This window comes from Pogonomyrmex barbatus, unplaced genomic scaffold, assembly GCF_055798465.1.
Source record: "Pogonomyrmex barbatus isolate J1 unplaced genomic scaffold, ASM5579846v1 scaffold8, whole genome shotgun sequence".
Taxonomy (NCBI): Eukaryota; Metazoa; Arthropoda; class Insecta; order Hymenoptera; family Formicidae; genus Pogonomyrmex; species Pogonomyrmex barbatus.
In genome coordinates this window covers 3,348,213-3,364,268 of record NW_028297182.1, presented here as the reverse complement: position 1 = coordinate 3,364,268, position 16,056 = coordinate 3,348,213, and the positions used below count along the sequence as shown (strand labels likewise).

The following is a 16,056-nucleotide window of genomic DNA, read 5'->3' as shown; positions in this document are numbered from 1 at the left end:
TATGGTATTTTACAACTCCACCGACGGCACCGACGGGAGACAGATAATGCCACGTATTAATCAAGCCGTAGCATTACGACGCTCCTCCGTGTTACGTTGGAAATTATAGCCAACAGTACTTTGTGAATATTGTACGATGTACGATGCACTTTGACATTTTAATGTGTAAAACAGCATTACGCTACATCAGAAAATTAAATAGCAAAGACGTTAAACGCTGAAAATATAGCGTTCTGACGAATCCTTGACGAGTGTTCTAAACATTCTGACGTACAAACGTCTGATTTCAGTTTAAACCCCGAGTAATTAACTCGGCTTATCATGTTTTTACTCCATGTAGCGTTTATCCGCGTGGAAACATACATATTGCATATCAATGCGATATCATGTTCAACATAAACTTTGCAAGTACCTTCGCGCACTTTTCTCGTAATTGTTTTTATGGACTGTAATAATTATGTTCTCTAACGTTCTCTAGCGAGTCTGATTTAATCTAAAATAATATCATATATATATATATATATATATATATATATATATATTAAAATCAGATCTTTTTACATCTGAAATAAGATTTGATAAAAACTTAACAGAACAACTTAAGCAGAACTAAACTTAAGCAGAACAATTATTTTTAATCGGACATTATTAACATTATATTAACATGTCCCTCACTATGCTTACGAGATTCATATCGAATGCATGTGGAATACATTACTCCTCGTTTATATTCATTACTGTTTCCTCCTACACACTTTATTGCTTTCCCCTTGACCGAATGTAGTTTAGCTCGCACACGCGAATTCGATCGTGTTTCTATGGGTTTAAGGAAAAAAAAATTATATATCACTGGCCTTATCTCACCCAATTCAATTTACGTCGCAGGTAATAAAAGCGAGAGATACGAAGAGTTTTGGAAATAAAATACCCATTTTATCACAGCATTTCATCGCCAATCATTACCAAAGCCCATTTATATGATATAAAAGATTATGATCTTGAATTTAAGTAAAGAAATTTCCTATTTTTTATTAATGTCTGGAATGTCATCTTGATAACGTTGTCAAAGCTATTTTTGTTTTATCGATCTCAGTAATAGAAATAAATTCACATAAATTTCCAAATAAATTTACATTTTATTCTATTTATATCTAATATTTGATTTATTACATTACATAGGAATGATACATTTAAGATTTTTCTCAAATATTTATCCATTCTTTACATGCAATATGAATTTAATTATATAAAAACTTGTATCAAATTTTTTTGCATTTTCTGTCATAGAAATAAAGACAATCATGAAGATAAAGGCTCTTATTTCAAGTATAGAATATAAATTCTTTGACTACACATATCGCAATTTATTGTAAATAAAAAATTTGAAATATTCGATATGTTCCAATAAGAAAAAAATTAAGCATACATGTAAAATAAAATCGATTGGGATTTTGTTGGTATAAATGCAGCACAATAATGGTCCATTAATTCTATAGTTTATAATTTTTTTATAAAATTCCTGACAATTTATTACGAAATATTGTTTATCTCAATATAAAACTTTTGCAAAGTGTTATTAATATTATTTGTTTCGAACATTTATTTTTATTTATCTTTTGAGGTGCACGAAATGGAGAATATACATTTACACCAATAATACAAATGTTATACCTCGTATTACATAATAAGAGCTTTGTGATTCTAATTGGAAGCAATCAATAAAAGAGATTTACTTTGAAAATCAATTAATTATTGACGGAAATTAGCACTTTTAGCGTCTTTTTTATTCTTGACAAATATAGTTAGCGGACGATACGCTGTTTATACGTTGGCCGTCATTTGCAATTTAATACCTGCTGTACAAAATTATTTGATATCAACATGGAAACAATTAAAACGCGGTTATAATTTATCGTTGCGGCGAAATGCGCTTATAATAACGAGTTGAAAAAGCGTCGCGCCTTTTAAATTGATAACGCAGTTCCGTAACTTTTTCTCCTCTGTTGTCAATTAATTACGTTATCGCACGAGAGAGAGAGAGAGAGAGAGAGAGAGAGAGAGAGAGAGAGAGAGAGAGAGTGTATGAGCAATTCCAATTGTCCAGGACATCAAGGCCCGATTATCTCGATGCGTGCAGTGACATGCAGTCATGCGAACGGTAGGCGTTGCTAAATCAGCATAATAATGTTAATGGTACGCTTTAATTACGATGTCAAAGATCAATGTATCATGATGACAGTTAAATCATATTAATGTTTGTATCATTTACGTCAATGTGCTACAGCAAAATGATTTGGTGCCATTATTTTATAAACCACTTATCATTGAAAATTTTAACATGCGCTGTGATAATTCAAGAGTATATTTACATATTAACGTTACAATTAATAATATATCACAATATTATCATTATTATTTTACACTATTATTATTATCATTATTATTTTACAGGAACAAAACAATAATGATGACGAGAGGTAAAATTTTTTATTCTTTTTTCATTTTTCATTTTGATCTTCGTTTTTTTATGGCGCTTGTCGTTATTTATTTTTCAATGGTGCTTGAATGAACTGTTCATTCTTAACGTGCTTAAATGGATTAACATAACATATTGCTGCAACGTATGTATGCGTGACAGAACAACGTGTTGTGCCAGAACCGTTGTATGGCAAATTAGAGGATGATGCATCATCGGTAAACCCATGCGGGTAATATGCAAATATTAGCCTAATGCTTAGTGTAATGGGTCAATAATGCGGTCTAGCGTTTCAGAGTTGCGCATCTGACTGAATTCAACAACGCAGCCGGCGTTGCACTTAATGATCGCCAGAGATCTGAACGATCCTCGAAACGTGAGACTATATTGATAGTTCCATCATAACGGGATATATTTATAGCGTCTCCTCAAAGAAGCGATCGACATTTTCCAACTCCGCAAATATTTATCGATGCGAGATATATATCTATGGCACAAATAGTTAACACGATTCCTCTGGGTCAGAAATTAATCCAACCAGCAGTTTGGTATATGTTCATGCTTAAAAAATTTCAACGAGAGAAATGGTAAATCAAATGGATTTTAGCATTTGTAGTTAAAAGTTGCATCATATTAAATAAATAAATTGTTTTATATTTAAAATATAAAACAATATTTATTAATAAATATGACCGCTAATAAATACCGCTAATAAATATCGCTCTCGTTAAAAAGCTTCTAAAATGTGTTTCTCTACGAATATCCCTTTTTATGGAAAAATATACCAGCAGTTTTGTTATAGGATAAATATTTGCGAAACGTTTTCGTTCGATGAATGAAAACATTCATCTTGCTGTTCGCTACGTGTAAATTGTAAGATGTGTTTTAAACTTGAGACAGAGAATGATGTTGAATGATAAAAAAACTATTATTAATTTTTCTTGTAGTACATGAAATTATATTTATGATTTTATAGTATTAATATAAAACATTATAAATGAAATGTGTGTAATGAGTAAATCTCAAATGACATTTTACTTTCTTAATATTTACGAGATGAAACGAGCCCGTTGAAGACGGACGAAGTTTGATCGAAATTATATGAAATGTCTCGTTCAAAGATAGTATTATAGTGTTGCTTGTCATACTTCATATCATAAAATTTAAATTATAGCACTTTTTAAATATCAGCCTCCTTCGGTCTTCGATCTCTTGCCAACTTCATATTGTTTTGCGTAAGAACTTAGAATTATCACCAGTGAAGATGTGGGTGTAAGTTATTATTATTATTCTTTTTTATTTATTTATCTTTCTTTCTTTTTCTTTTTTTTGGGGGGGGGGGAGGAATATACCCGGGTGAGAGACTATCTTCGAACGAAACGTTTCATATAATTTCGATCAAACTTCGCCCGCTTTCAATGGGCTCGTTTCATCTCGCAATTATATTACACGTCTCGTTTTCAATGATAGTATTGTAGGTTTTAGCGCCTGTGATAATTCTTTTTTATTTGTTTTTATTCTTTTTTAATCCATTTCAGATCAGAACACAATTCTTATACATGAAAATGTAACTTAAAATTATTGTAAAATTGTTCGTGCAAATTGGTCGTTAGCTGTTTGAATGGATCTGTTATAAAACCTAAAAAAGGTCTGGGAACCAGCCGTCCATCTGTCTTAAAACAAAGATGTCAATATCCCTTTTATGGGCTGCAGAAATCGCTGCGTGTCTGGTATTATACGTTGTAAACTGATTTGTGTCGATGCCTGCTTTCTTAAGAACTGATTTGATCCAATGACCAATAGTCTGTGAGGATACTGCTCCAAACGGTTGCAATGAATAACGCTTTGTTATCCTTTTTTCTTAAATTCTTAATACGATCCCAATATTCTAATACTGTCGAAGCTACACATAAACCTGGTTTCTCTTTAAAAAAAAATAATATTAGCTCGGGGTGAAATGCCCTTGGTTTTGAAATCTTAATCCGATCAGTGATTTTGATATTTATACCAGTTTCAGGTCTTGTAATGTTATCAATATTTATTAATGATAAGGTTTGAAATCTTTGAGCAGTAGTTAATGCTAGGAGCGTTGCTACTTTTTCGGCAGCATCTCTCAATTTCAATTCTTTAAGCGGTTGCGATTTTTCAAGATAATTCAAAACTGGTGTAACATTCCAAGTTGTAACATATCTTGATTTGGTTGATTTTTGTTTATACACATCCCTCATGAATCGGGGAATTAAACCATCTTTGTTCAGTTACTGAAATCAAGGAGATGGCAGAACGAGCAGTATTATAACTTCCACCCTCCTTAAATTTAGTATTTAGAAAATTAATAATGTCTGACGTATTTGGATTGAAAAAAATCTATCGTGTTCGAGTGTGTAAAATGCCATCAACATTTCAGACTGCTCTCGTACTGCCTGAGTGTCATATTTGAAATAGAGTTGACCATCACATTTACTGACTGTTCACTAATCCCTCTCTTCAAGAACGCTGACCTGATACTTTGCCGGCCATCAGTGAAAGGTGGGATGCTAACGGATGCACTTTTCCTCTGCAAGGAGACATCAAGAGTAATTTATCAGGCTTCATTTATCAGGTGTGATGACAGGTTCGATAAGCAGTGACACGAATAGCGGGTATCACGATTGTGTCGGCCATAAAGATAATAGCACTACCCCCACTATTTTATTTTATTATTGCATTTATTATTTTTCTTAATGTGCGTAAGATAAGTACAAAGGAAAGGCGTAAAAGGATTCTGTTTCTCAAGACAATGTAAAAGCATCGACCGATTCAGCGTTAGGAATTTAGAAAAGAATCTAATACATCTCTTATTCAACCTAGATGCAAATAAAGTCATTGAAAAGGGACCAAAAGATTTTTTAATTCGTTCGAATGCATGTGGAGAAAACTCGCATTCAGTGCTGGTGATGCGCGACGCTCTGTCGGCTTTCACATTCTCTCTTGAACTAATATAGGATGTTCTCAACCATATCTTTCTTCCTTCGCACCACTTCAAATTTTTCTAGAAAGTTCACTGAGATATGAGAATTGAATTCCAGCTCTATTAACATATGAGATTGCTGTGCTGTTATCAAGTCGAAGAAGAATTTCGCATTGTGAGCAATGTGAACCAAAACACCTCAAAAAAAAAGGCGGTCAATAATTGATGCTAATTGGTTCTTCGTCAACGACTTCGTTGAGATTGGCTGAGAGATTTGATATGTTTTCTTCTTGAAAAGTCGACGTGTTAGCGGATAATCCACCTGCCGGTATCTCGCAGGTGGGTACTTCCAGTTTCTCTGATTCTGGCAGTCTTTTGAGTAACCTTCTCTTTTATTCGTGCATAAGCCTTTTCAATCTCCTGTGCATCTTTAATTTTCTTTTTTTTTAACTCCCATACAGTCATTCGTCGGAAATCATAATATCCACAGTTGGTTTAATATTCTTATTTGTGGTGTGATGAACGATCTTCAAGCTACAGATTGTTGATAAAAAACATCTGTCAAAATCTGAGCAGCATGGTTCAAGAAATTAGTGAATGCATCTACCCCATTTTCTGGAGGATGTATGAGCAAAGACACTGCTGCAGCCAGGATCACTATAGTTGTACCAATTCTGAAGAAATACTGGTCTCGTTTCTTAGCAATGGCTAAAAAAAGTGGAACGATTTCTGCGTTCACTTTCGGGATTTCAGTGTAAAATATACCTTCCTGTTATAACATTCCAAAATCTCTTTTTTGTTCTTCTCTGGAAGACCCTGTTTCATCCATTTCGACCAAATATTTATCAGTTCTGGATATTTAACAATCTTGTACTCAAATTCATCGAGGTTTACTCTTAATACTTTTAAAATATTATTTTCTAATGTTCTATCCTCCTCGGCAACCTCAGCGCAGATATGTTCAGGAATTTTCTCCTGATCTTTCTCCTCATTTATCTCAGCTGAAAACGAGCAGAGAAAAGTGAGGTTAAAGAAAAGAGAGGGATACACTTAATGTATACATGTGAAATATGCTTCTTGAACTAGCTCAAACTGCCCCGATACAATCTTGTTGACTTCAATTCTTAAATCTCTTTGGAAATTATGAGATAACATTATCTACCATACCATTAACCTTTCCAACCTCATATGGATGATGAGAGATAGATTACCTTCTCAGAACTTTACTTCAATGAGCAAAGAAGTAAGCGAGGCTCAAAGGGCGACACTTATTGTGTCCAGTGAAGTCTATGTTCTTGTTGAACTAGCTCACAAAATTGCCCTGTCAAGTCTTATTGACTTTGACTCTCACTTTTCGTGTGGAAAATGTGAGATAACATAGGTAATCTCTCAGAATAAGTATACTCGTGTGGAGTATTACTTCTTAATCAATGAGAGATTAAAAGGGTGACACTTATTGTGTACATAGTGAGATCTATGTTCTAAGATCTTGTTGAACTCGCTCACAAAAACACTCTGTCAAGTCTTGTTGACTTTGACTCTTACTTTTCGTGTGGAAATGTGAGATAACATATGTTAACACTCTCAGGATAGGTATTACTTATTACTTAAGTTAGACCTAGCAGATGTGCTAGTAGAAGGTTGTTCTGAATGAATCAACCTCCGATGATCTTTGTGAGGTTATCCATGTGGTTTTGTAATTTGTCAATCTTATCGATCGAGATCTTAAATGCTTTCTCTTCTTGTGTTCTAACATTGTTCTTATTTTGCAAATGTAATAAATTTTGCGGGCTATACACGAAAAATGTCTCGATAGTTCGGCACAACGAAACAATATGAAGTTGGCAAGGGATCGAAGACCGAAGGAGACTGAGGCGCGATATTTAAAAAGTGCTATACTCTAAACATTATGATATGAGGTATGACAAGCAATACTACAATACTATCATTGAGAACGAGACGTGTAATATAAATATGTATATTAAATAAAATTTTAAAATATTTTGCTTTTATAAAGAAGATAGTTTTCACAGATATATTTTATATATTCTTTAAAAATATGTTATTATTTTCATGTTGCATCATTCTGATAGAATAATTTTCCCAAGTATTCCCACAAAATCATAATAATCCGATAACATTGTTTCTAATTATACATAGAAATAGCTCATAATTGTCGATAATATTCAATGAAATACTCATCGAGAATATTCATCCAAGATAACATGAAATACAATATGTTCCATATAATAAGAATACATTTTAAAAGATCAAAAATTAAAGAATTGCAAATTCTTCGTTCCAATTCTTCGTTCGCAATTTCCAATTCTTTAATTTTATTAAAGTCGTTTTAAATTCTTTATTAAATTTCTTCGAAAAATCCTAATTACATCGGGAAGCTTCTCAAGACGTTTTCTTATAAACTATCTTAATGCCAGGGGGCAACTTCATGCCGGCTTTAATCAATCAAGTTTAGCCACACAAAGAAAATATAATGAAATTTTTTTGTTATATCGCAAGAAGCTGCCCGAACAAAGAATGTCTACAATTAGATTGTAGCGCCTTCCTTCCACGCGAATAAAAGTTCAGTAGCGGTTTCTCGGTATATCAAGTAACCCGTAAAGGACCCCACTCGTAAAGCTTTTAAACAATTGAACCACGAAACAAGTGGATATTCATATCTCAAAGAGAGATACGTTTGGGACACGTACACGCTTGCGTTTCCGTCACATACACACACACACACACACACACACACACACGCGCGCGCGCGCGCGCGCGCGCGCGTTTTACTTGACGGGACAGAAATTGAGAGAAATATAGTAGCGAAATAAACGACTCTTCCCGTCCCGTCGAACTGACGGTGTGAAGTGTGACGTAAAATCGGTCAGCGCGGCTTCAAAGTGCTAACGCGGTGACTCGCTTTATTAGCCGGTAGCTAATTCCACCTACGACTTCGCCGTGCGATGCGGTTCGATCCTGATGTCATTACGCCGCTCGTAAGTGGCTGAGCGAATATTGCACAAATGCGCACAGGAAATTATTTCCTGGAAGCGGAGGTGGTGAAAGCGTCGCTTAATCGTCATTATCTTCCCCGATGACACCCGAACCAGCGACAATTTTTCATTCCATTCGTCCGATCGCGCGATGTTTTATTTTTCTCGAAGATTTCAGTCGTCGGACTTTTAGTCGTTTATTCGGGGGTTTTTTTTTTTCCTTTTTTTAACTCGACTATGTACACGAAACCGCTTCATACAAAATTCGTGACCGCGGTCGTTCCAAGATCGAAATCAAATAAAGTCTCTCTCTCTCTCTCTCTTCAATTTTAAGAGTAGATTTTTCGCGATAATTTTAAAAATATAGCTCTAGAAGTTTTGATCACGCTGAATAACAGTGACGGTATTTCCAGTGAGACGAGTCTAATGACAGTGGTATTTTTAAAAGGAAAATCAAAGTTTAAAATGTATCAAGCTTTACATTTGCACTGTAGCGTAATTCCATTTTCATAATTATTGAGAAGAGAGAGCGCTAAATAATTGAAATGATAGAATTATATTGTTAAACTTCAGAGAATTATATGTATTTTTCTTATGAACTAAATCGAGATGGTACCAGCCGTATCATATGACATTATTGTTAAAATATTAATTAAGGTAACTCAATCCCGCGATGGATATTAATTATATCCTTCGTTTAATACGTTTGCACGGATCGAAGCAGTTGAGTATAAATTTATAAAGATAAAGGTTCCAAGCTGAGTTTCCTCTCGATAAAATGTGCAGCTCGATAAAATGGAGATGGAACCAAACCGAAGGGGACGGATTTAAGCGTGTCGTTGCTTATCTACCAACGAGAACAATATAAAATCGCACGGCATCAAATCGCATCTCGCGCCGTTTCACCTTGCGGCTCGGCGTCAGCGACTCGTCTCTCGACGCGATCTCGTTTGTTTTCCTTACCGTATTGGATTCCAGATTAGTGTTATTAAACTGTCTATATTGTGGGAGTTAATGCAAAGGCTTGATTTGCATCAGTTGGAAACCTAAATTACGTAAAGCAGTAGCTCCGCCGCAATGGTAGAAACCGCAGCCGCGCAGCGGTATAGCGGGATGAGAAGCGACAGACTAAATCATAACCTCAGGATTAAGTCGTATCTGGTAGACAAATCCTGATAATATGGATACGTTGTATACGGAATATCAGCCCTGAAATTCAAACTATGTGATTACGCAGCGAGTAACCCATCCATTTTTCCTTTCAGACGAATGCGTCCCGCCTCGTCGAGCGATGTGAAGCATCGTGAATACGACGGAGTCTTGTCACTGGCGGTCGTTAAAAAGAATATAATGCCTCCGTAAAGACCTCGTTGAGTAAACAAAAGAAGGACGAATTTGAGTAGGAACGTTCCTCATCGGACAAAAGAAAAGTTCAGCTCTTTTTAATCTTTTATTAGGTGTAATTAGGTATAATCGATACTCGACGACGTCTAACAAATTGTTATAACAAATGTAATAATTTTCTCAAACAATCTCGCATAAACATGTCGATTATATCGTATCGAATCGTATCGTATCGAGATGCCAACATTCCGCGATTCTTCGTGGAAATTTCAAAAATACGACAATGACAGAAGACAGAACTTGCGCGTTTTATAAATATTTTTTTTTTTTTTTTTTTTTTTTGAAGGAAATACTCCCACATAATCCTATATAATCGATTTGACAAACGTACTACAAGAACACCCAAAGTCACAAGTGTTGTATTTTGAGAGTCGAGTTGAATGTGGAAGAACCAACACGTCTCGGAGCAGAAACGACTCGAACGCTTTTACAATCTTATGAGATTTACACTACCTTTGGCCTTTTCATTTTTCTGCAGGTTTCAGGTTGACTGTACGACGTCGCCGTGCCATGTTAAGACGACGATCGAGCCGGATATTAACTCTCGCGCAGCCACGCAGCTGATTTAGAGGATGCTGCGGCTCGTGGGATGAACAACCGTCGGGCCGTGTCGGAACTTGTACTCGGCGAATTACCTTGATAATTTATGCCGCTCATCGCGAGAGTGCTGTAAATGCGTCACGAAGTGACGCCTTTCGGCGATGCATATGATTTTACATGCGGCGAGCCCTAATCGTTCTTGCGAGCCTCTTACATGAGGAATGAGACGCAAATTGGATCGCGCAAATTATTACAACAGCAAGACAAAAAAGTCTATCTTCTGCGCACATCAACGACGACTTGTGTATAAAAACACGGCTGAACTGAATTGCGAGCACGAGTGTAATGAAGACTGGAGGCCTTCTAATACAAATGCGTAAACTGGTCATATTAATATCTATACCAAAACGTGGAAAAAACTTCCCTTAACGTAAACGTATACCTTTGAGAAACGTTAAAAAATATACAAACACTGAACTTTAGGTCGACTACTATTTTTGTTTTCAGATTATTTTAGAATATTTAAACTATTCATGTGTAAAGTGACAATGTGATGATAGTAGTAAACTTTCTCTCTTCTTCTGTCCTATACATTTTTTATCTCATCTGATGCATAAATAAATGTATAATTTAGAATAACAATGTAAGTTGAATTTTCCCAAAATTTTATAAATATATGAAAATATGATAAATTAATAAGTTTATTACAATATATTAAATATATGTTAGAGGAAGACTTTAAAAAAAGACTTTATATATATATATATATATATATATATATATATATATATTGTTTACTATAAATGTGAATATTGACATCTGCAATGAAAATACGAATCAAGTCTCGAAATCGAAAATCTCTCAATTTATATGCTAATTGAAAAGTTATATACGTCATACAATGTTATTTCGACTTTCAAAATATGTCAGAATGTGAAATGTATCACGGGAAATAACAAATGGTCGTATCGTATACAAAAAGAATTCAGTATTTCCTATACTCTTGTGCAACGGATATATTTTTTAATTTAATGTATACTTCCGCAGGAGATAAGCATAAGTCGCAATGCGACCTCTCTTTTAGCATCTTTCGAGCGTGCATTTTCCTTTTTTCTATCTTAATCGGATATGCTTTGAAGAAAGTACTTAATATTTGTGATGTTGGTTATATGTATATTATCGCTTAAAATCAGTTATTCAGGTTTATTTAACATTTAAATTAAAAAATAAATTAAATTAAGTCAACTCTTGCTCTGTTCAATATTCAATATACAAATGTAAACTCGAAGAATTCGATAAAACAATTAAGCCAAATTGCTTTCTCAGATATAACTAAGAAAATTAAGATTTATATTGAACGTCGTCAATACCAGAGGAAACAGAATAAAACTTTAGCTATTAAAAGCGATTATTGATAACGCCGTTGACTCTGAAATGTCAAATGTGTCTTCATTGACCAGAAGGTATACGGGATTTCTAATTTGCAGATTTTAACTGCCGCAGAGTACAATTTGCCAAGAAGAGCGACTACAGAAAATATTGCGAGGGGTAGCGGAATTTATGCGAATGTCGTTAACCACTTTGCGAACAGACTCTGCTAGAACGGACTCAGTTGTTTTAAGGATGTTATTAACCAAGACGGAAACAACGATGTACTTTCTTATATTATCTATATGCGCGCGTTATGTCGACGACAACGACCTCGTTGAAACTCTCTTATCTGGAAGTGCTGTTGCGCCGCGCACAACGGCAATAAAAGTATATTTTGCAGCAGGATACATTTCCTGTCACAGTTATAATGCTCGCAACTCTCATACGGGTGACTGGAAGTGGGTTGTATCACAAGATAATCGATAACGGCGATGCAACAGAAAGAGTTAAATTATTTCATTTAGTAAAAGATCATATAAGAAAATATCAATATATATGTGTGTGTGTGTGTGTGTGTGTGTGTGTGTGTGTGTGTGTGTGTGTGTGTGTGTCCTATTTTTATGATATATATATTGATATCTCTCTCACACACACACACACACACACACACACACACACACACACACACACACACATCATATCATCATATCTTATATGATATATACATATGATAAAAATATCAAAGTTTGATTTATTTTCAAATAAATTACACTTTTGAATAGATTATTATTGACAACAATCCATCGAGGGCTAAACTTAACGATTCAATCTTAAACTTTCTTTCATATTATCGGTTTTTTTCTCCAATACGCCTTGTAACGGAAGAGGAAAGAAAGCGGCTTCTGATAAAAGTTATAGCTTCTGGTTAAAGTTATTTAAAGTCACATATAAATAACGAACTATGTTATTTAATCGTTTTATTTATAGTTTCATAAAACCTTCTTATAGTTTAAAAAATGTAATAAAAACCTAATAATATACATACATCTAATTTAAAGAATGTAATAACAGTAACATATTTACATATAATAATACATTTTTAATTTCAAAAGTAGTATAAACACAGCAGAAAATTTAATAACAAAGATGTGAAAATATGCAAAAACTCACCTACACATTCATGCCTATTTTATCTTTTAATGAACGATATATTTGAAAATACTAACTCCACTCAAATACATGTCATGCGAATTTGTAATTTCTACAAATGTATTCATCGTGCCTTTGGAATGTCGTTTGCAGCAAAATGTCAAATAATTAAAATTCCGTGAGAAATATGGTAGCCAATAAAATCTTTTGAAAAGGCAGTTTCGTAAAACGTAAAAGCGAATGCAAGTCATAAAATACGTCTTACGTAAATATTCGAAATCAACAATTGTTGGAATGGATTCGAAAGACACGTATATATGGCACGCTGCAAAACATGCATATATATGGGTATATTGCCTCGATGAGAATAGATGGCAATCAAAATATCGTGCGGGAAAGCGTATGAAAAAAAAAAAAAAAATATTACGATTTTCATCGTTTTGATGACGCAAATATTAGCTATTTGTCATCATTATTTTTTGTTCATCATTATTTCGTTTTCATTGTTTATTTTCAAACACAGAGATGACATGTCACACGCGTCATATCATGCACTGAAATTGAAATGAATAATTATCACGTGGCCAACTTCGGTATTCTGATTTCCCGCGAGATTGTCCGAATTGGTCTCTTGGAATATTTCATTTTCCTATTCATAACGCATTTTCCTCTTTGTTATTGTTTTCCTTGAGAGGAGGACTACTTCGGACGCGGCTTACAAGAGTAAATACGGTTCCCGGTGTATCACATTGTTGAAATTGGTTTATTTCGAAACAAGAGAGAGGGACGAGCACGCGCTGTGCGGCCTTTGAAGTGGAGAAGTTCGAATCGAGATACTTTTTGTTGCAGTGAATTATGCAGCCAACTTCCTCTACGTTTGTTTCTTGTTACACGGGTTGCTTTGTAGCGCTAAGTCATTATGGAGATATCGAGGATATGCATATTTCGCTGCGTCATACAGAATGAACTACATACTCCCGCTAATCTCGCAATTAAAAGTTTAAATCAGAATGACACCTGTCTGTTTATATATATATATAAAACAATACAGCATATAATCCGTATATGTATATATTTCTTTCATAAATGAAAATTTCAATATTTTTTAATAATATCTCGGATCATAGCTACTAATTGTCACTTTATACTCGTATATCTATATTACATTTTGAGCGTCGAGCGAATTAACAAATGCCGCTGAGAGAAGGTTGTTTTAAAAAAATGCGAAAATCGAGAAATATTGCGCGACGTGGAAGAAGTATATTTTAATATCGCGTTGGATACGTCCTATTTATGCGTGCTTCGAGAATATTTGCACGGTCACACAAGCTGCGTTCATCTCACAGAGTTCATCGGTATCTTTATGAAGTATATTTAGACACGTTTCTCCCTTGAATAGGAAGGGGAGGTGTAGTGTATTTTGAATAGCGTACATATTAATAGAATAAATACATGGAATTCCTTTTAGTTTAATATGGATTTAAATAAGTGGATTTAAATAAATTACCATAAATCACAATAAATCTTTAAAAAGGAGTTTTATATCAGGTAAAAATGATTTAATTTGGTATTAAAATTATTTTATATTTTCACTACAATACGATCGTTCGATTAGTTTTCATATAAATAACATATTCAACACGTAATAAATGTATGCTGTCGGATAGAAATATGCGCATGATGGCTCATAAAATGAAATTGGATCAGGTTTGATTATTCTCACCGCGTTTCGTTAAGCCGAGTATAATCGAATACATCCATTATTTGAATTCAAATCAAATTCGACTCTCTCTCTCTCTCTCTCTCTCTCTCTCTCTCTCTCTCTCTCTCAAAAGTCAAAAATTTCGGGCTTTCAGACATTTTACAATCGGATAAAAGCATGGTAATAACTTATTAGGGAATAACTTATTTAGTTTATTTCTTGCCAAATGGATTGTAACGCAAATAAGTCGGGAAGACACGTAAGAAAACGTAGAAAAAAGGAACAAAAAAAAAATAAAAGTAAGCCATATAATTTATTATTCTAACCTACGAGTCCCTACAGAAACGTACAGTAAAATAACAAAACAAGACATCTAAGTGAAAATATTTCACATATTTTCTGACTAAGAAGAAAAATAAACAACTTCTGTATCATAAATATATTATTTTAATTAAAATTTACAACTTTTATTACATTACATATGATATAAAATTCATTATGTTATTTCATTATAAATATCATTGCATATGATATAATATACATTCATGTAATTTAATAATAGTCGTTCACAGAAATTTTATATTACTTTTTTTTCAAGATACTGAATAAGCATAGTTATTAAAGACAATTCAAAATCGAAAAATTAAAAAAAAAAAGGAAAGAATCTATTGATCTCTGATCAAATAATTTTAGATTACGAGAAAATCTGGTAAACGCCACATTTCCTAGAAATTTACACCTCTTATCGATTCAGAACATTTAGACAATTTTAACAATTACATCTGTAAAATCACATTTAAATAAATTGAATTTTACAAAGATTCTAGTTATGCGGTTTGTAATTTTATTTGCATTTTATCACTATATAAAGTATTAAACAGCCATTACTGAGAATTGCTTCCAGATCATCTACTTCGCAGAATAGGGAATCGCAATTTAAGTCGAGGAAATAAAAGGAGAAACCTAAAAAAAAAACGACAATGAGAATCGCGGAAAGTGGAGAAGTAGGAATAGATGAGGATGAAGAACGTCTCGAGTTCGAGGGCACATTATACGTTCTACATCTACGGAGATTCCTCCTCGCGAATTGTTTCTCGTCACGTAGTGCTTCGAGCAATTGAGTGCGGCGAAAAAAAAGGAGAGAGAAAAAGAAGGGCGGAGGGAGGGGGTGGAGGAGGGGGAGAGGAGGAGGAGACCTCGAGTGGCAAGAGCATGAGGAATTAAGCGAGCACGGTTTAATTTCCGAAGTTGAATTTACGAGCGGAGCTTATGGGTTATTGTTGCCACCTTTAACCTTCTAATCTGTTGTTGTATAGAAACGACGCGTATGCAACGACATCGTATTTATTACGCTGCGAGTATATACTATCCTTCTATTTTAACATTCCGCTTGTACCCACGATATCGCAAAATTTCTCTTCACGTTCGTAATGTCTTTTTGTAATTTTAATCTCGTTGCTCAAGAATT

At 34.1% G+C, this 16,056-nt stretch overlaps 1 protein-coding gene and 1 pseudogene across 1 annotated transcript in view; both read right to left on the bottom strand.

The window, feature by feature from the left end:
• LOC105430575 (somatostatin receptor type 2) overlaps positions 1-16,056 on the bottom strand; it is a 72,265-nt gene that overhangs the window by 37,691 nt on the left and 18,518 nt on the right. The gene's annotated exons all lie outside the window — the stretch shown is intronic.
• On the bottom strand, positions 2,521-6,476 carry LOC148934706 (uncharacterized; annotated as a pseudogene).